This window comes from Podarcis bocagei (genome assembly GCF_964188305.1).
Source record: "Podarcis bocagei genome assembly, chromosome: 4".
In the NCBI taxonomy this organism is placed as follows: domain Eukaryota; kingdom Metazoa; phylum Chordata; class Lepidosauria; order Squamata; family Lacertidae; genus Podarcis; species Podarcis bocagei.
This window is the reverse complement of record NC_138128.1, coordinates 103,360,765-103,383,208: the sequence shown is the minus strand read 5'-3', so window position 1 is coordinate 103,383,208 and position 22,444 is coordinate 103,360,765. Positions and strand designations below refer to the sequence as shown.

The following is a 22,444-nucleotide window of genomic DNA, read 5'->3' as shown; positions in this document are numbered from 1 at the left end:
ATTGAAAAAAATGTTGAAATATACATTTATTAAGAAACCAGAAGCCTTTCTACTTGGAATAATAGGTTTGTAATTGCCCAAAAAAGATGTTAGATTGTTTTTGTATGCCACAACTGCAGCTAGAATTTTGCTGGCGAAAAACTGGAAATTACAAGAAGTACCAACAGTGGAGGAATAGCAGATAAAGATGATGGATTTTGGGGAGCTAGCTGACCTGACCAGAAGAGTCCGTGACCAGAGGAAGGAGCAGCATCAAGAGGAGTGAAAGAAATTCAAAGACTATCTAGCTAAATATGTTAAGATAATATAAATAGAATTACTTGCAAGTACCAAATAGGCCTAGGATTTGAAAATGTGATGTGTAAAATACTATGTTAAAGTTAAAAATGAAAAGAAAGAAAGAAGTTAATTGACCAAGTAAATTTTATGTGAAAATAGTTTTGGAAAACTGTTACAATGATTTATATGGAAACTCAGCCAGGGGGATTCGAGGAAGTATCCTAACAATGTTAACAAAAGTGGAACTACTATAATTAATGTTTGTTGGTTTGTTTTTTGATTTTCCTTTTTCTATCTGTTTGTTATAAATTTGGAAAACTAATAATTTTTTTTTGAAAATCTAAAATAAAACCCAGAGTCTAAAGCAAAGAAGGGGATGAAGGAGGTAACCCTAAAACATGGCTTAAAAGTAAAATTTGCAGAAAGCAGAAAATAAGAATTTTACCTTTAAGGGAAGGTGGAGGATGAACGATGAGATATGGAGAGACGACCAATGGGTGACACAAGCAAAAATCAAGTTAGCGGAATTTTTCGAGATAAATGGGAAACAAAATACAGATATAAATGTAGTTTGGGATGCAAGTAAAGCGTATATGAGGGGTCTTGGAATACAACAAATGGCTAGGCTGAAGAAGATAAAAGACAATAATATCCAAGAGCTAACTAAACAGATAAGAATTAATGAAAAAGAGTTGATAAAAAATCCAAAAAGTAAGAAGAAGAGAAGAAGAAGAGTTTGGATTTGATATCCCGCCTTTCACTCCCTTTTAGGAGTCTCAAAGCGGCTAACATTCTCCTTTCCCTTCCTCCCCCACAACAAACACTCTGTGAGGTGAGTGGGGCTGAGAGACTTCAAAGAAGTGTGACTGGCCCAAGGTCACCCAGCAGCTGCATGTGGAGGAGCAGAGACGCGAACCTGGTTCCCCAGATTACAAGACTACCGCTCTTAACCACTACACCACACTGGCTCTTGTAATGTAATTGTAATTGTAATGTAATTGTAATTGTAATGGTTCTAGGGGTTGCTCGTGTGTAAATCGCCGCCACACCTGGCTGGGTTGCCTGGGTGAACCCTTTCTGTCTGAGAAGTTGCAGAACCGGGCGGCTTGGCGGAGAGCGGTCACAAACCCAGTTATGGTTTCCCCAGGGGCTTGCCGCTTTGCGTAGAAGGCATTTTGACGAGCCACCACTGAGGGCTGTGGAGAAAAGTGCCCCTTCAGCCGTTCCAATATTGTTTTGTATGGAACAGTAGCGACGTCTTCAGGTGCAAGGAGAGCCCGGGAGATTTCAAACGTCTCCTCTCTGCAGACGCTGAAGAATATTGCCCTCTCTTGGCATCTTCCTCATCGGTGACCCCTTTGGCTTCTAGGAATAAGGTGAAACGGGAGACATACGCTTCCCAGTCTACGGATGCTGGGTTGAACGGCGAGAAGCTGCTGTTGGTTGCCATTCTGAGTTCCTTGGGTCCCGGAGCTGAAGCCTGGATACACAGTGCGAGGCAGCGGTGCAGCAGGTGGTGGTGCTGCGGTGCTGTGTGTAGCGGTCAGCTCAGCGGGATCCCATCCTCGTCGCCAGTGAAATATACTCAGAGTCGAGAGTGGATTTCATGCTCTTTATTCAGCTCATAGTGGTGAGGAGGGAATGGAAGTCCCCTCAAAGTATCTGCTTTATATATATTATTTACACAATGGGCTGCATGTGATTGGCTAATTCCGGAATTCTCCTGTAGGCCAATCAGGTTGTGGATTCACTTCTTTCTGGAGCTGGATTGGGTGGCTCCTGCCGACCAATCATACTGCTGCATTGTTCTAGGACCAATCAGACTGCTGCATTGTGAATCCTATTGTTCTAGGACCAATCAGACTGCTGCATTTTGGAGCCTATTGTTCTAGGACCAATCAGACCGCTGCAGTTTGGATCCTATTCAACTCAGTACATAACAGCAACCATGAGAAAGGGGACACTGCCTGTGACCAGAGGCACATGTCTTGCAGGTATGGTGGCAAGAACGGTCCTCTCATACATACCTTTGAAATGCAAGGGGCTTCACCTGACACATACACAGCCCAGTATTAGTGCCAGTGAAGATACAGTGCTACACTATGATTAATGCAAACCATGGAAGGAAGGGAGGGATTTGTGGGGGGCTACACGTGAAGGTAATGCTCAAGACAGCAGCATTCACCCAAGTTTCTAGTGAAACTGGGAACATTAGATCTGCCTAAAAGCAATGTAAAAAACTGGTCTCACAACAAAATATTGCAGTGCATCCTTGGTGCGCTTGTTATCTGAGCCTGACAAAGTTAAAAAAAAAACAGCATCAAAAACAGGAGACCCTTGGGTTTTAGTTTTTGAAAAATCAGCCTTCATGCAAGTCAAAGGAAGTTTCTATATTCAATTAAATCTGGATATGGCTTGAGAGGAGCTCTGAGAGTGTAATTTAAGCATACTGACCTTTTCTGAAACTTGAGAGGTATGGAGGATTGGGGAGAGTACAAAGCACCCTTGATTGGCAACATTCACAGGGGTTTACATTGCAGGGCTCCTATAAGTTATTGTTTTTCAGCACAGCCCTCCAACCTGCTCTAGGGGTACAATGGTGAACTACACTGCAGGGCTGTGCAATTAGTGACAGCTTGCCTCCCAGTGAGAATGCTGGTACAGAAGGCAGTCATCTATTATGGGCCAAAGATAGTCTTTAAGATGGTTTTCGCTTTGGTTCTATTGGCATATGAAATAGGGAATAACTCTTGGGAAGTCATGGTGTGTTCACTATTTTCAGCATTAGGCTTTTCACCAGCCCCTCTAATTGCAAGGGGCTATGACTGGGCCAGGGCAGAGATTTCCAGGCAATTATATGATATTGATATGCAGACCACAATGATGGTTGTTGTGCAGCACCTATCCATTATGATGCACAAAGCTTTTCATAGACTTCCTGGAAATGTGCCCCCATATTTTCCCCTCATGTTGAGATGGCTTTTGACTAAATGCAGTTTCAATTCTCTGCTGCTGATAAAGGTGAAGGGGCAAGAGAGCAACAGAGTTCTCCACACATGCCTCTAAGAATGACATAGATGCTGTTGATAAAGGTGAAGGGGCAAGAGAGCAACAGAGTTCTCCACATATGCCTCTAAGAATGAAATAGATGCTGTTTTATAGCAGCAATGTGGGGAGTTGTGGGAACCTTATGCACCTTAGGAACTCACCAAGACTGAATGTCAATATGCACCAACAGAAAAAGAAGCCAGGGCATGAGTCTATGGATGCAGAAAGCTCCATGTCTTTATTGATGGGGGCCCCATTTTGGAAGAAACAGATCACAAACCACTAGTTTCCATCACACTTCAAGGATTATCAGACACCCCTCCACCAGTTGCATTTTTTTTCGTCTACAACTGTAGCCTACAAGCCTGGGAAAGGACTGCTGATAGCAGATACCATGTCAACAGATTGTGAAAGAACAGAGGCACCAGTACCTGACACTGACATAATGCATGTGAACCTGATCAAAAGACTGATAACGACTTCAGAAAAGATGTGGTCAGCATTTGCCTAGGTCAGGATGAAACCCCACAGAAGGTAAATGCAGAAATGGGGATGAGTTGTCCAAACCAGCAAGTTCTAAGCCCATATTCTAAATATTCTAAATATTGCTCAAGGGTACCATACTGTACCCAAGGTTTTACAGGAAGATATGCTGCAAAGAATACATGAAGGCCACTTGGGTATAGAAGAATGCTAAGGGAGGGGGCCCCTTCATGGATCACTGCCTTGCCGTGGCAAAGGGGCTTGAAGAACTCAGAGAAGCTATGAACTATGCCGAGCAGGGCACCCAAGATGAACAGGTCATAGTGGAGAGTTTTGACCAAACGTGATCCACCTGGAGTAGGAACCGGCAAGCCACTCCAGTATCCCTGCCAAGAAAACTCCATGGACAAAGACAACAGACATATAAAAGTTATGACGCTGGAAGATGAGCCCCTCAGGTCGGAAGGTGTCCAACATGCTACTGCGGAAGAGCGGAGGACAAGTACAAGTAGATCCAGAGCTGATGAAGCGGCTGGGCCAAAGCCGAAAGGACGCTCAGTTGTGGATATGCATGGAAGTGAAAGGAAAGTCCAATGTTGTAAAGAAAAATATTGCATAGGAACCTGGAATGTAAGAACCATGAACCTGGGTAAGTTGGATGTGGTCAAAAATGAGATGGCAAGAATAAATATTGACATCCTGGGCATTAGTGAGCTAAAATGGACGGGAATGGGCGAATTCAGTTCGGATGACTATCATATCTACTACTGTGGGCAAGAAACCCGTAAAAGAAATGGAGTGGTCCTCATAGTCAACAAAAGAGTGGCGAAAGCTGTACTGGGATGCAGTCTCAAAAATGATAGAATGATCTCGATACGAATCCAAGGCAGACCTTTTAACATCACAGTAATCCAAGTTTATGCACCAACTACTGGTGCTGAAGAAACTGAAATTGACCAATTCTATGAAGACTTACAAGACCTTATAGAAGTGACATCAAAGAAGGATGTTCTGCTCATTATAGGGGATTGGAATGCTAAAGTAGGGAATCAAGAGATAAAAGGAACAACTGGCAAGTTTGGCCTTGGAGATCAAAACGAAGCAGGGCAAAGGCTAATAGAGTTCTGTCAAGAGAACAAGCTGGTCATCACAAACACGCTTTTCCAACAACACAAGAGACGACTCTACACATGGACATCCCCAGATGGGCAACATTGAAATCAGATTGATTATATTCTCTGCAGCCAAAGATGGAGAGGCTCTATACAGTCAGCAAAAACAAGACCTGGAGCTGACTGTGGCTCAGATCATCAGCTTCTTATAGTAAAATTCAAGCTTAAACTGAAGAAAGCAGGAAAAACCACTGGACAGGTAAGATACAATCTAAACCAAATCCCTTATGAATACACAGTGGAAGTGAGGAACAGGTTTAAGGATTTAGATTTGCTGGACAGAGTGCCTGAAGAACTATGGGTGGAGGCTCGCAACATTATACAGGAGGCAGCAACTAAAACCATCCCAATGAAAAAGAAATGCAAGAAAGCAAAGTGGCTGTCCAACGAGGCCTTACAAATAGCGGGGGAGAGAAGGCAAGCAAAATGCGAGGGAGATAGTGAAAGATACAGGAAATTGAATGTAGATTTCCAAAGAATAGCAAGGAGAGACAAGAAGGCCTTCTTAAACGAGCAATGCAAAGAAATAGAGGAAAGCAACAGAATGGGAAGAACCAGAGATCTGTTCAAGAAAATTGGAAATATGAAAGGAACATTTCGTACAAAGATTACCATAATAAAGGACAAAAGTGGTAAAGACCTAACTGAAGCAGAAGACATCAAGAAGAGGTGGCAAGAATACACAGAGGAATTATACCAGAAAGATATGGATGTCTCGTACACCCCAGGTAGTGTGGTTGCTGACCTTGAGCCAGACATCCTGGAGAGTGAAGTCAAATGGGCCTTAGAAAGAACTGCAAATAACAAGGCCAGTGGAAGTGATGGTATTCCAGCTGAACTGTTTAAAATTTTAAAAGATGATGCTGTTAAAGTGCTACACTCAATATGCCAGCAAGTTTGGAAAACTCAGCAGTGGCCAGAGGATTGGAGAAGATCAGTCTACATCCCAATCCCAAAGAAAGGCAGTGCCAAAGAATGCTCCAACTACCGCACAATTTCACTCATTTCACATGCTAGCAAGGTTATGCTTAAAATTCTACAAGGAAGGCTCAAGCAGTATGTGGACCGAGAACTCCCAGAAGTGCAAGCTGGATTTAGAAGAGGCAGAGGAACCAGAGACCAAATTGCAAACATGCGCTGGATTATGGAGAAAGCTAGAGAGTTCCAGAAAGACATCTACTTCTGCTTCATTGACTATGCAAAAGCCTTTGACTGTGTTGACCACAGCAAACTATGGCAAGTTCTTAAAGAAATGGGAGTGCCTGATCACCTCATCTGTCTCCTGAGAAATCTCTATGTGGGACAAGAAGCTACAGTTAGAACTGGATATGGAACAACTGATTGGTTCCAAATTGGGAAAGGAGTACGGCAAGGCTGTATGTTGTCTCCCTGCTTATTTAACTTATATGCAGAATTCATCATGCGAAAGGCTGGGCTGGATGAATCCCAAGCCGGAATTAAGATTGCCGGAAGAAATATCAACAACCTCAGATATGCAGATGACACAACCTTGATGGCAGAAAGTGAAGAGGAATTAAAGAACCTTTTAATGAGGGTGAAAGAGGAGAGCGCAAAATATGGTCTGAAGCTCAACATCAAAAAAACGAAGATCATGGCCACTGGGCCCATCACCTCCTGGCAAATAGAAGGGGAAGAAATGGAGGCAGTGAGAGATTTTACTTTCTTGGGCTCCATGATCAGTGCAGATGGTGACAGCAGTCACGAAATTAAAAGACGCCTGCTCCTTGGGAGAAAGGCGATGGCAAACTTAGACAACATCTTAAAAAGCAGAGACATCACCTTGCCAACAAAGGTCCGTATAGTAAAAGCCATGGTTTTCCCAGTAGTGATGTATGGAAGTGAGAGTTGGACCATAAAGAAGGCTGATCGCCGAAGAATTGATGCTTTTGAATTATGGTGCTGGAGGGGACTCTTGAGAGTCCCATGGACTGCAAGAAGATCAAACCTCTCCATTCTGAAGGAAATCAGCCCTGAGCGCTCACTGGAAGGACAGATCGTGAAGCTGAGGCTCCAATACTTTGGCCACCTCATGAGAAGAGAAGACTCCCTGGAAAAGACCCTGATGTTGGGAAAGATGGAGGGCACAAGGAGAAGGGGACGACAGAGAATGAGATGGTTGGATGGTGTTCTTGAAGCTACCAGCATGAGTTTGATCAAACTGCGGGAGGCAGTGGAGGACAGAAGTGCCTGGCGTGCTCTGGTCCATGGGGTCACGAAGAGTCGGACACGACTAAACGACTAAACAACAACAACAACAAGGGAGGGGTTGGGCTGCCCTATGATTTTCTTGTGGAGAAGCAGGTAAGATATGGCCTGGATGAGGTAACTGTTAGGTGGATTTGTAGCTGGTTGACTGAACCCAAAGTGTTAAGTTGTGGGCGAACATATCAGACGACACAGCGATTCTTCCAAAGCAACTCTTTATTTGTAAGCTGGAACAGAACTGAACTCAGCTCAGTCAGCCTGCTTATATAGAGCTCCACTAGAATGCAACAGTAACCATTTTCTGTAACTAGCCAATCACTGAACGTCACTTTCGATCCTTCATTTGCATACAAACTATCCAATCACTGAACGTCACTTTCGATCCTTCATTTGCATAACTATCTACAGTATCCCCCTGCTGGCCCAGGGTGAGAACTTCAGTACATAACACAAAGAGTACTCATTAATGGTTCTTAATTACCCTGTAAGAAAATGGCAACTGGGTGCCACAGAGTTCTGTCCTGGGTCTGTTGTTGTGCAACATCTTTAGAAATGATTTGGATGAAGGAATTGAGGAAATGCTCATCCAATTTGCAGATAACACCAAACTGGGAGGGGTAGCTAATGACACAGAAGCCAGAATCAGAATTAAAAATGACCTTAACAGCAAATGAATTTCAATAGGGACAAACGTAAGGTTCTGCACTTAATGACTGTGGTGCAGAATGACCTTAACAGATTGGAGAACTGGGCCCAAATGAACAAAATGAATGCCAACCCAAGTAGGAGTTGTGGGGACACTCCACCCCAACCTTCCCATCTTACCAGAAATGTCGGAAGAAGGGCTTCCAGTCACCAGGAGGCTTCAAAATGCCTTGAACTAGACATGCTTACCATCCCCTTTCAGATTGTTGCCGTGCAATGAGTAGGATTGGTGTGTGGATCCTCACCTCTCCCCTGCAAGTGTTAGCATTCCCTGTCCCCTCATGATGCTAGGGCTATACTAGTCTGATTTACTCTGCTTCTTGAATGCTGTTACTAAACTGAGTCATATATATTAATATTTTATTTTAAAAATATTTTATTAGAAGAATTTCATTTATAAAAAGTGTGGTTAAAAGAAAAATAAAAAGAAGAAAAAATGTTTGTTAGGAATATGTTTGCTTGTGTTCCTATTCCAGCTATTATAACTTGATCCCTCATGTCCAGCAGTTGACACAATTGCCTCTTTTGGCAGGGCTGGTGTCCCCCAGAAGGAGCAGGTGCACAGCTGGAGAGCACTCCCTGAACTATCATTGTGGCCTCAATGGCTAGAGACACCTATGTGCAGCATCAGGTGGTGCACCAACTGTAGCCACTTCTGAACAGAGATAGCCAGGCCAAGGCCCCTCATCCTCTGGTAGCCTCCAGTTTAGACTATATTGTAATGTGCTATATGTGGATCCACCCTTGAAAACCATCTGTGAATTGCAGCTAATACAAAAAGTGCTAATGAGGCAGCAGTTGAACACATGCAACAAGCACTTTACATTAGCTACACTGGTTGCCAATGTGTTCCCGACTCTATTCAGGGTGCTTACATTTATTACCTTATTTATATATAAAAATTTATTAGATTTTCCACAATTATAACAAAAACCACAAAGCAGAATGACACACAAAAACGGGGGGGGGGGGGAGAAAAATACATCAATGACCGAAAGAAGAAAAAAGGAACAATAAACAGATAAACAATAACAACAACCTTAATTCTTTACAAATCCAACCTTTTAAACATCTTGGTTGACTTCCTCTAGTCCCTCCCTTCTGAGTTTCCTTGTAGTTAAAAGTAACAGCTTTCCAATATCATTATTAAACTAAAACAATTTCCAATTATAGTCCATCTTATTCACTTTTCTTAATATTCTAAATCCCATTTATTTAATTATAACTTAGTTTAATCCTAGGTCTATTTGTTTCTTTCAAGTAATTTATAATTTTTTATATTACAATATTTATTCAAATAGTCAGTAAATTTCCTCCTGTCCTCTTGAAACTCTTCTTCTTTCTGGTCGCGGATTCTTCCAGTCGGGTCAGCCAGCTCCGAAAAGCCCATCATCTTCGTCTGCCAATCTTCCACTGTTGGTAGTTCTTGTGTTTTCCAATTTTTAGCAAGTAATATTCAGGCGGCCGTTGTGGCATACAAAAATAATTTAACATCTTTCTTGGGCAATTCCAAACCTCATAAATCCAAACTGTCTTCTGCAGGGATTAAGAAAATCAGAAAAGTAGGTCCCCCCCTTCCCCCTGCTAGAAGGGGGAATCCAAAGGTTAACTTAAAAGTCTTTTAAAAGTCGTATTTTATAGATTGCGGCTTCGGCTACTGTGGCTGTTTTCTCTTTTAATCAGAGGAAGGGATTGACCTCCATTTTTAAATCCCTATCCTTTCCGAATAGATATCCGAATTGTTATTTTTTATCACTCTTTTCCAATCGAAGTTATTTGGAGGAATTGGCCACTCACAATCGCCAGACTTGGAGCTTTGTGCGATGAAGGAAGCGAGTCTATTCCCAGGTGCCTCCGTCTCCAACCCCACTCGCTCTTGGAGCTCTTTTCAAAAGTTTACCGGGGAGCGGGGGAGTCGCTCCAGGCACCAGCAGGAACACTAGCTCCTCGGAACGCTCAATCCGAGGTTATTTATGGGGTACCGCATCATTCTAGCGGTTTCCCCCACCTTCAAAGCACTGATGCCCTTTCAAGCGAAAGAGCTCTCGTCCACCAGAATGGGCGGCCAATCAGAAGTACATTTATTACCTATTAAGGCACAGAAACAAAAATGGGTTTATGTGGTGTTTCTAGTGATCAGCATGGGTAATTGGGAGGGCGCCACAGTTTAGGATAGGTATCCTTGGGCCTAGGGGCCAAATATAGACCACTCTACCCAGCCCTTGGGATTCTCTTCAAGTCACACCTGTCACTGGCTCTGGTTTGCACCTTCCTTGAATGCCTTTGCTTTGTTGGATTGTGTCTTTGAACTGTAATAATGCCTCTTGAGTGTGAGGATGAAGAAATGTGGTTCATGTGTAGAAACTCCCTGACTTTAGTGTGGCTGAAGTGCTGTCTACTATTCAAATGCAAACTTCACATCCCCTGTTCCACCCCTTTTGCCCTTCTTTGTCACTGTTGTACAGTGTCTGGAAGGTACTCTGTGACAGAAAGCAGCTGTTAGGTTCAAAAACATTCTCCACCTGTCACACCTAGGACTTGGTGTTGACTCATTGCAGGCTTTTTGCTTTTCTTTCTTCCCAACATCATAATTCTTTATTGAAATACATAAAAACAAAAACAATCTTAAATAAATAAAAAACCAATCTTGTGTAAGTAATCTTATACAAACTTGCAAATATAGGTTGATTCATTCTTATACAGTCTCTTTCGTCCTACGTTCTTAGAAATGTAATAGACTTCCCATCAACTCCCGATGTATTTAACAATTCTGATATCGAATGTACTTATAATTATTACCTTAATCTTTCTATATTTTCTAATACTTTCTTACAAAATATTGTACGGATTTTCCGTATTTCTTTATTATTAATTTACACAGGGGTCATTCAAACGCTGCCATAGATGTCATACCGCCGTTGTGGTTTTGTAAATATCTCTCAAACATATCCCATTTTTGAATAAATGATTGTTTTGTATTACCTCTCAGTCAATTGTGCCATTTCTGCATATTCTAGTAATTTATTCTGCCATTTTGCTAGTGTTGGAACCTTTCCCCCTTTCCAGTTCATTGCAATTAACATTTGGGTGGCGGCTGTTGCGTATAGGAAAATTTCTTTTACATTTTTCGGTATCTCTCTGCCTAAAATTCCAAGCAAGAAAGCTTCTGGGGTTTTTTTAAAGAATGTTAATTTAAAGATCTTTTTCATCTTATCATAAATGAGATTCCAAAACTCTTTAATTTTCCTGCATGTCCACCACATATGATACATATTTCCTTCACTTTCCCGCACCACCAACATTTGTTCGAGACAAATGTTTAGAGGGCTCAGTGGCGAAACCGGATTTTTTGTCTTGTTTAAATGTCTCAAAGAGTTGGTGATACTGTAGCCATCCCGAGAGCTGATCTTTGATTTCATCATAGTTCTTAAGCTTTAATTGATTACCTTCCTCTATTAATAAAGAGTTATACGTCAACCAGCTTCATTTTATATTCTTCTTCTTAACAACCTTTAACAAAGGAGATATCCATCTTGGGGTTTGGGGTTCCAACAAGCCTTTATATTTTGCCCAAACCTGACACAACACATTTCTTACTATATGGTTTATAAAGCCTTTATGTATTTTGGTCTTATCATAATTTAAATATGCATGCCAACCGAAGCGGTTGTCATGTCCTTCCAAATCCAATACATCTGTGTTCTTAAGTAAATATTAATCCAAAAGAGACAGGCTGCTTCATAGTAAAGTTTTAAATCGGGCAGACCAAATCCCCCCCCCCCCTTTAATGTCAATAGGCAGTGTATGTTTTATTCTAGGTCTTTGTCCTTGCCAGAGGAATTTAGATATTTCCCTCTGCCGCTTTATAATGCAGCCTGTCCCCCTATGACTGGAATGGTTTGAAAAAGAAAGAGCATCTTTGGCATTCATTTTATTAGCCGATCCCCAAAATGACAATTTCAATCTACTCCAGATCTCCTTATTTCCTTTGACTTCGGACCATGTCATGATATAGTTATCTTGATAGAGGTTAATATTTTTCGGTGTTAACCAGATTCCAAGGTATTTTATTTTTTGGCAAAATTCAAGTGTATTGACCTTTCAATTTCTTTTTTCTCTTGGGCGGTAAGGTTCTTAGCCAAAAGTTTTGTTTTGTCACTGTTTAATTTAAACCCCACTACTTTCCCATAATTGTTAATTATTTCCAAAGTTTTATTGAGGCCCTCTTTTGGGTTTTCAGTTGTGATAATAAGATCATCTGCAAATGCCCTTAGTTTGTATATTTTATTTCCCAATGTTATACCTTTAATATTTTTCCCCTCTCTTATTTTCTTATTTAAAACTTCTATCACTAATATGAATATTAACAGAGAGAGAGGACAGCCCTGTCTGGTCCCTTATTTCATATTCCTCAGTTATATGATTTTTCTTGCCTTTTGTTTTGTATAGATAGCCTGAATTCCTTTACAAAATAAATCCCCAAATTCCATTTGTTGTATCATGGTTGTCATAAATCTCCAAGAAATATTATTGAACACTTTCTTCGCATCTACCGACATAAATATAGCTGGCTTATCAAATCGTGTCTCGAAATATTCCAGCAAGTTTATGATGTTTCCAATGTTGTTCTGCATTAAGCGGCCAGGGAGAAAGCCAGCTTGGTCTTTGTGAATAATGGTTTGGAGGATGGTCTTCATTCTTTCAGAAAGGATATTAGCATATAATTTATAATCATTATTTAAGAGTGATATTGGCCTGTAATTGGAAACCAATGTTAAATCTGTTCTCTGTTTTGGAATCAGGCTTATATAACTTTTCATCCATTAAATGGTAATTTACCATTTTAAAATATTCATTGTAGTCTTTAATGACTCAAATAACACCTCTTCTAATTTTTTATAATAAATTGCCAGTAGGCCATCTAGTCCAGGTGTTTTTCCTAGTTTAGATTTCTTTATTGCTCGTTGGACTTCTAGGGCTGTGATGGGAGCATTCAATATTTTAGTTTGGTCAATAGAAAATTTTGGTAAGTTATTGTGATCCAGGTATTCTTTTATCTCTTCAGGTGTTTCTCTTCCTTCTTTAATAATAATAATAATAATAATTAATAATAAAAAATTATTTATATCCTGCCCTCCCCAGCCAAAGCCGGGCTCAGAGTGGCTAACAACAGTAAAATAATACAGCATAATCCAGTTCTTTATAAAATTCCATGAAGCTATTTGCAATTTCCTTAAGATTGCTTATTATATTGTCTCCAACTTTGATTTTATTAATTATCCTTTCATTTTGTTTTGTTTTTTAAGTTTTATGTTTTTAAGTTTTGCATGACACACACACACAAAGCACCACCACCAAAAAATAATGCCAACTCACAGCAACAAAAAGATGTAGCTTGTGAATATTTGCTTGACAGATAATATGCACTGGGTGTGGGATAAATCAGCCTCATATAACCAATAAGCTTAACTCTAATTAATGCATGTAGGGGTTAAGACCAAAAAGAAAACTGTCCTGCAAGGCTTAGCTAGACCACTGACCCTCACCTTTGGAGGAAGAGTTACCAAACTATTTGTTCTTTTTTTCATCCACTATCAGGCATGTCCGACTTCAAGCAAGCTGTGATTTACTATCCAGTATCAAAAACTGGAACACTCTCCCATTGTCCTTCTTCAACTTCTTCACTTTAGGGGTGAGGTGTAAGGGATTGTTGGTGACCAGGAAAAACCCCTTTCTTTCCTTAGCATGGATTTGCGGTCGATTCCATCGCCTTCTTCCACGTAATGCCCAAACAGAGGCTACAGCTGATTAAGCCACAGGCTGGTCTGTATGGAGGAGGAAGGAAAGGGGCTCTCCTTTTATCCAGCCTCACAACCCTGCACCCCACTTTCCTTTGGGGACCGCTGCACCCTCTCCCAGCCGCATTAGCATGGCCATGCAACACCCAGTGAGGGCTGCCCAGCCAAGGGTGGCTTCCTTAGTAGAGCGAAGAGAGAGGCCCGTGTTCTGGAGCTCACGGGATGGCGAAAGTGGAGGTGCAGTTCCCTCCCTCCCACAGCTGAGCCCCAGCTGTGAGGGAGGAGCAAAGCCTGCCTGGACATAGTGCGATCAACCAAAATCCATCCGGTGATTGACCAGTCGATCGCGATCAACACGCTGGAAAACGCCCTGGGGTGCTCCTGCAGCCCCCACTGTCCGAGTGTCCTCCAGTATGCGCAGCTCTGGAAAAGGCATTTCCCTTCTTCTCCATTGCACCCAGTGACATATACCAGATGGTATATTGTGGGATTGTTCAGGGATGCAGGAGAGGATATATTGTTTGATTATATCCTTTCCAACTTGTGTTAACAAGTTCTACAATTTAGCAGAGTAAAATTCCCCTTTTTGAACTTGCACAGTGGATGTGTTTGCTCAGGCTCACTAAAGCCTCTAAAATAAGTTTCGTTTGGTAATTTCCCCTTTAGTCCCTCATAAAAATATAGACCCAACACAGTCTTCTATAAAAGTATAAAAAGAGTTCACTCACACATTCTGTTCACAAATGGATCCCAAAAGGCAGACTTAAGTTACAAAAGTAATATACACCTGGAAACTATCCCATAAGGAGATAGCTCCTTTGTCCTCTCTTGGCTGGAAGCCAAGAGAGCATCTTAGGCTAGGCAGATGTTGCTTCTTCGATGAATGTAGTCACAGAGAAGGATGGCGGCCTCCGCTGAGGTATTTTGATACCTGCATAGGTGAGGTCACGCCCACCTCTGGTCACATGTAGAGGAAGTCTGTCCCAGCCTAGGAGGAAACAGGAAGATCCAACTGGCTGGTCCAGACACCCCCTTTTTATGTCCACTCTAGGGATGTTGTACTTGACTGTTCTGTGTTTCACATCCCACATATATGCACACTAATCTTCTAGTATTACACAGCAAGAAGCGTGAGACATCATAGAGCTAATCTACGTATTTATGTACACACTATGTACAGACAAAGCATCCTGGCGTCCTCTCTCATCAGCTCTGAGAGAAAACAGAACAAAGTAAAAGCAAAAGTACAGTCCAACAGTACAGACAACGGAAGAGAGATAAGGCTGTCTTCCGTTCCCACAGTGAGCCAGTGTGGTGTAGTGGTTAAGAGCGGTAGTCACGTAATCTGGGGAACCGGGTTCGTGTCTCCGCTCCTCCACAAGCAGCTGCTGGGTGACCTTGGGCCAGTCACACTTCTCTGAAGTCTCTCAGCCCCACTCACCTCACAGAGTGTTTGTTGTGGGGGAGGAAGGGAAAGGAGATTGTTAGCCGCTTTGAGACTCCTGAAGGGGAGTGAAAGGTGGGATATCAAATCCAAACTCTTCTTCTTCTTCTTCACAGTCTTCCCAGACAGGCATGTGAATTACACCAATCGTATCTGCAGCATCAGACACATGAAATACTAACAGTCTGCACTATGTGAACCTGACCAGTAAGGATGTCTGTGCTGGATGCTCCAAGCTTAGACTGTGTGGCTTCAGCAAGTCATCTTTGTGTTTCTATACAAATAATTTAGAAACTGTTACCATTTTTTAAACTAAGATGCATTGCCTGTCTTTTCTTTCTGCTGTATAGAAAAGCATATGAATCTGCCCTTTGAAGAATTTGTAAGTAAACCATTTCTAACTTACCAAATGTGTGGTCTCTTTCTATGCTATGGGAAGAGGGGAGCTTTGGAAGAAACTTAGACAGGGATATTTTAAATGTCTAACAGCCTATATTTCCATGCTTTACTTCACAGCATTTTTTGTGAGTTCAAATCTCTGCTGGGGCTCTCTCACCAAAGAGTACTTGCCTCAATCCTGGATCTAAGAATCACATCCAGGGAATCCTCCTTTTTACCATACCTATTTCCCCGCTTTCCATACAAACAGAGGGTCTAAAGGGGGTGCTTATCAAATCCGGAGACAGAAAGCTGAAAGGAATAGCTAACAACATTTTTATTATTTTACCATATTCAGTATTTTTCCCTTTTAACCAAATTACAAACTTAAACCAACACTGGGAGGGGAAACAATCAACAATAAGCAATGATGAAGATCCTTCTATTTCAGCTGGTACATTTTCTGTTTTTATTAACAGAAAACTTCATGCAATCTTTTTGTATACTACCTACAAACTTCAGCAATTAAGTGGCGTAAAAAAGCTGAAATCAATAAATTAAAATAAGTGGATTTACTAAATACAGTGGTGCCTCGCAAGACGAAATTAATTCGTTCTGCAAGTTTTTTCTTCTTGCGAGTTTTTCGTCTTGCGAAGCACGGTTTCCCATAGGAATGCATTGAAAATCAATCAATGCGTTCCTATGGAAACCGCCTTCAGACCAGGTCCGGGGACAGTCTGTCCCCCGACCTCTTCTGAAGGCTGGGGGGGGGGGGGGACAAGGGCTTTTCTTCCCACTGCCAGCCTTCAGAAGGCTGTTCTGAAGGCTGGCGGTGGGAAGAAAAGCCCTTCTTCCCACCTCCCGCCCCGCAAGCTCCGGGGACAGGAGGGCTTTGCTGCCGCCCGCCAGCATTTTAAAAGCCCCTGCTGTCCCGGGGCGATTTTAAAATGCTGGCGGGCGGGAGCGAAGCCTCCGCTGTCCCGGGGAGATTTTAAAATGCTGGGGGTCGGCAGCGAACGCTTCGCTCTCGCCCGCCAGCATTTTTAGATCGCCCGGGACAGCAGAGAAGTCTCCGCTGTCCCGGGAAGGCAGGCGGGGGGAGCAAAGACTTTTGCCCCCCGCCGGCCTTCAGAAGAGGTCCAGGACCTCTTCTGAAGGCCGGCGGGGGGCGAAAGTCTTTGCTCCCGACCGCCAGCAATTTAAAACAGGTCCCCAGAGATTTCCCTATGGGCTTTCTTCTTGCGAAGCAAGCCCATAGGGAAATTCGTCTTGCGGAACGACTCAAAAACGGAAAACTCTTTCGTCTTGCGAGTTTTTCGTTTTGCGAGGCGTTCGTCATGCGGGGCACCACTGTAAATAAGTGGCTTTACAAAAGAGGTGGATTTACATAGGCCATGTACATTTTCTGTTTATATTAATAGAAAACTTCATGCAATCTTTTGTACACTACCTAGAAACTTCAGCAATTAAGTGGCATAAAAGAGCTGAAATCAATAAATGAAAATAAATAAGTGGCTTTACAAAAGAGGTGGATTTACATAAGCCACGGTTATGATTTACCAAGAACGGAGGCAGGTCATTTAATAACCTTGACTTGCATGGGGAAAGGAAAGCAACCTAAGCATCTAAGGGAGGAAGGTGAAAAATATACAGTGGTGCCTCGCAAGACGAAATTAATTCGTTCCGCAAGTCTCTTCGTCTTGCGGTTTTTTTCGTCTTGCGATGCACGGTTTCCCATAGGAATGCATTGAAAATCAATTAATGCGTTCCTAGGGAAACTGCCTACAGACTGTCCCCGGACCTCTTCTGAAGGCTGGGGGGGGGGGGACAAGGGCTTTTCTTCTCACCCCCAGCATTTTAAAAAACCCTGGGACAGCAGAGGACTTCTCCGCTGTCCGGGCGATCTTAAAATGCTGGCGGGCGGCATTTTAAAATCACCCCGGACAGCGGAGGACTTCTCCGCTGTCCGGGGCGATTTAAAAGCCCCTGGGAAGGCAGGCAGGGGGGGACAAAGACTTTCGCCCCCCGCCCACCTTCAGAAGGTGTTCCCACCCCCCCGACCGGCTTCGCAGCAGCGCTACGAAGCCCGGCGGCTGGGGCAGGTGTTCCCGCCCCCCCCCCGCCCGGCTTCGCAGCAGCGCTACGAAGCCCGGCGGCTGGGGCAGGTGCTCCCGCCCCCCCCACCCCGCTTCGGAGCAGCGTTCCGAAGCGGGGTGGCTGGGGCAGGTGTTCCCACCCCCCCGCCCGGCTTCGCAGCAGCGCTACGAAGCCCGGCGGCTGGGGCAGGTGCTCCTGCCCCCCCCACCCCGCTTCGGAGCAGCGTTCCGAAGCGGGGTGGCTGGGGCAGGTGTTCCCACCCCCCCGCCCGGCTTCGCAGCAGCGCTACGAAGCCCGGCGGCTGGGGCAGGTGCTCCCGCCCCCCCACCCCGCTTCGGAGCAGCGTTCCGAAGCGGGGTGGCTGGGGCAGGTGTTCCCACCCCCCCACCCCGCTACGGGGTGCTTCGTAGCAGCGCTACGAAGCCCGGCGGCTGGGGCAGGTGTTCCCACCCCCCCGCCCGGCTTCGGAGCACGGGGAGATCGCTTCTCCCCACCGCCCCTTGCTTCAAAAGAGGTCCGGGGGCAGCGGGAAGCGCTCCCGCTGCCCCCGGACCTCTTTTGAAGCAAGGGGCGGTGGGGAGAAGCGATCTCCCGGCCACCCCTTGCTTCAAAAGAGAAGACCCGCTGTCCCCGGGGCAAGCTTCGTTTTGCGAAGCAAGCCCATAGGGAAATTCGTCTTGCGAGGCAACTCGAAAACGAAAAAACCTTTCGTTTTGCGAGTTTTTCGTCTCGCGAGGCGTTCGTCTTGCGGGGTACCACTGTACATTTAATCTTGGTAACTGGCAATCCTAGACACTTCTAGCTAAAGGAAGAAATCTTTAACCAAGAGTGTGGGAACAAGCAAACAGAAACCAGAAAGTCACCAAATAGCTAAAACATATACTTTTCATCTGCTTTCTTCTCATTTTTCTTAACATTTACCTAGCTCTGAAAGGCTGGTATTCTTCAAGTAAGAGGGGTTAGAAATGTTCCCTCAAATAAAGTATGCAACACTTTTCTAATTGAGATGGGACACTACTTGACTGGCAGCTCCAGTTTGCTATATTGTAAAGACTCCTTAGTGGTTTTTAAAAGCTCATTTACTCTTAATGTAGATCAGCAAAAAATATTAAAAAGCCCAATTTGTCCGAAGCCTCAAGACAATACCCTCTCAAATCTTACAGGCTATAGTGGAGCAAGAAACAGACACAAAGGGAATCTGGAGTTCTGGATGGTGAGGGAAAAGTAACTGCTGTCTCCAGAGAGAGCCGGCCAAAAGACAAGGCTTAGTGTAACAGGGCCACAGCTCAGTGGTTTGCACATGCTTTGCATGCAGAAGGACCAAAGGTCTATTTCTGGCATGTTCAAATAGAGGTGAGAAAGAGCCCTGTCGCCCTGGAGACCGGCTGCCAGTTAGTACAAGACAATACTGAGCCAAAAGGTCTGCCCTGATATAAAGCAGCTTCCTTTTTGACAAGTCTTAGCTCAGAGGCAGAGCACATGTCAGAGCCCAAAGCAGCTCCAGCCAACTTGCCCTTCTACAAGGCATTTTCTTCAGCTTACCAACTGCATCTCATCAGGCCAGGCTCCCACCTCGCATGGAGTCACACTTTTCTCTCCAAGGAGTTTTCTCACACACTCTGCTTGCATTTGCTTCATTTCACTGAACCACTGGTTCTGCTGTTCCATCTGTTGCTGGCTTTGCTGCAGGAGCATCTTGTCAAACATCTGGCCTCACTGCTCCAGTAGCTGCTGCTGCTGGATCATTAACCTGACCTGCTCCAGGAATATTGCTGTTCCTCCCTCCACTCTGGCACCCCTCACTCACAGGCCCCCCTCCAGGAAACACAAATCCCACTCCTAACACCAGTGTAGAGCACCACCACAATCTCTGAACAGTGTGAGATTTCAGGGGTTCCAGGCGCTTGCTCAGGAATCGTGTTTCCTTCAGAAATGAGGCAGAGACTGTGGAGTTTTTATTATCTATGGTATATTTACACATATGTACAACCTTAGCCTGCAATGGAGGGATTCAGAGCATCAACATCCTAAAAGGGTCTTGTTTCTCCCATGGCTGCAGCCTTGAATTTAAACAAAAATCAAACATTGCTGTGAATGTCACTCTGACTCTTTCTCCAGCTTGCTGCCTTTTCCTCTAGGTCACAATACTGCAAACTCTCAACTCAGGCTTTGTCCTTCAAACTATCTCCAAGGAGGAAAGGGCCCTACCCATTCCTGTATTACACAGAGCCTCTCCTCACCTGCTCTGCTTTGCTTCCCTTGATGGCTCATCACCCAGGCTATCACCTCAACACAGGAAGCTAGACAGGCTTATATTTTAATCCTAAAGGGGTTAGAAGGATCTCACATACAGCCTACTTCCTCTTCCCCACCACTCATGACAATATTCTTTGCTATCTCTTATCTTGATGGGTGATTTTAATGCAGTAATAACTCAAAAAATAGAATTGCACTGCTAGCTAAGGATCTTTGTACAAGGACACCCAAGGACTAATACTGTTAAATAAACTGAAGCAGGCAAACGTTTTTTCAAGACTAATTTGAACAACAGCTAAAGAATACACGGAAACAGATCGGACTAATGCACTTCCCTTTGTCTGGAATGCTGTTACATCCTGTTAAGGGCTACAATTATCTTCTTTTCAAAATTTTGCTGCTATTGTTGACAACTATACTACAGAAATTACAAATCCTTACATGCATTCAATATAGCCATGGGTCCTCTGCATTTATTTCAGTTGGAGAACATGAGCACATTTAACTTTTTTAGAAAGTTAACTTATTAGAAACACTTAATTGAGCCTAGCATATGCCCTAATTCTCCTACTTTACATGCATCATTAAATTAGATCTCTGAAATCTGGTGAATGTTGAATGGTGAATGCTGACAATTCCAGTAAAATTTTATGTCTGGAAATTTAAGATATATGTTGTCTCAGTGTGATTGCCATGTCATGGGGACGTCTGAAAAATAGGGAAGTGTCACCTGTTTTCAGATATACACAAAATGTAGCTGGGATTATCAGCATTCATATATGAGCAAATTCACCAGATGCTAGTATAGTCACTATAAGAAATCTGTACACATCCATACGCACAACTGCAACGAATGTACAAAACGTTACATTTACACGGGAACACTGACAATCCTTGCGAATGTCTGAAATACTCAGCCAACACCCACCAGTGAGCATGTGACAGCCAGCCAGCTGTGGTCAATAGTGTTCACTTCTGCATGTCCTGAGGCAATTGCAATATTTGCCCACCAAATCTCTCTCTCTCTCCCTCTCTCATCCACCTACCCAACCCAGCTTCCTACTTCCTCCGCACATTGACTAGCCGGCTGCCCCCAGGGAGAAACCTTCACCGTGGATCCGGGCTTGAGCCGCCCCGCCCTCCCAGCTCCGCAGCCTGCCGGCGCGTCGCTGCCCGGATCCAGGCCGCGCCGGTCGCCGGAGCAGACGGAGCCCAGCGCGAGACCCCCGCGTGTGGCGCTTCTTCGTCCCCTGCAGCCGCGCGCCGGGCCCTTTCCCACCTGCCCGGCCTCCCTTCGGCGGCCAGGCTTACCTGCGGGCGCGGTGCTTCTCCTTCCCGCTCGCGGGCCGACGCGCAGCGAGGGATGCGTCTTCCGCAAGCAAATGGCTCCGCTTGCTCCCGGTCCAGGCGTCCGGAGCGGGCAGCGCCGTGGCTCGCCCGCCTCGCTTGCTCTTTCGCCGCCTCTCGACGGAGCTCGGCCAGCAGCAGCAGCACCGAGAGGCCGGCTGTGGAGGGACGAAGCGGATCGCCTCCCGCCTCGCTTCCTCCCGGCTGCAGCTCAGCAGCGGCACTGAAATCAGCTCATGGCTCTGCAGAGCCGCAATAACCGTTTTTGCACCTCGGGATTAACGCGGAATCAAAGCCGCTTGCTTTGCCTGCCCCCCCCCCCGCAAGAATCGAAGCTGACAGGAAACGTCCAGGAAAGCTCCATCTTGTTGGCGGAGGATGCGAGAAGCAGCGGCGCTGCCCTTGGAATGCGGAGCCCGAGGAAGCGAGCGGGACGCGGGAAGGGGCCGAGGGCAGGCAGGCAGGCAGGCGCCCTTCCTGGGGGCGAGAAGCCCTCGGAAGGACCGGCCTGCAGGCCGCGTGGACCTGGCCCAGGTAGAGCACCTGCAGGTTTCTGACGCGCAGCGTAAATTAATAATAAAGAGTTCTAAAGAATAAAATCTTTACTGAATATGGTTCCAAACAGTTTGACTGAGATTACATGCTTGCTGCTCTGCTCACAGCTGAGGCAGGCAGACTGCTGAAATCTTACAGAGAGCACAAAGAGAAACTGGCTGCTAAGCCACATGTCCAAGTGACTCCACAGTTAGGTCTGAACAACTTTAGTCGGCCCAAATGATTGTGCAGTCCCATCACTTCCCAGCCTGCTTTGCTGCTTCTGTTCTCATGTGTCTTTGTCACATGACTATTTCCACCCAATTTATTCCTCGTTCTAGATGGCCAGATGAATGCTTCGGTTCGCAGTGGGCTTTTCGAAGAGGCCGAGTTGTGCCTAAATGTGTTTTCCCTCCCCAGGGGGAGGCAGCGAGGAAAAGGCGGCGGCGGCGGCTTCTCCGCAAACCTGACTTGACAATTTAAAAAGGTAGAGGGGCAAACGCAAAGTGTCTTCTTCCAAGGCTAGCACATGTACACATGTTAAGTCTCATATGCAGGCATCTACACGGCATCGAAACAAACTTGGAAAATCTTCCACAGGGTATACTTCAATCATTAAAATAATTTCTCCATAGTAGCTACTGAGACAGAAAGGAGATTGCAGCACCTTTGTTAAT

General features: G+C 44.5%; 1 protein-coding gene across 1 annotated transcript in view; it reads right to left on the bottom strand.

The window, feature by feature from the left end:
- The window catches only part of FAR2 (fatty acyl-CoA reductase 2), a 108,837-nt gene extending 87,448 nt beyond the window's left edge, over nt 1-21,389 (bottom strand). The window contains exon 1 of the mRNA XM_081191039.1: nt 21,198-21,389. The gene's annotated coding sequence lies outside the window, so the exon portion shown is untranslated. The remainder of the gene's footprint in view (nt 1-21,197) is intronic.
- Nucleotides 21,390-22,444: the final 1,055 nt, after the last annotated feature.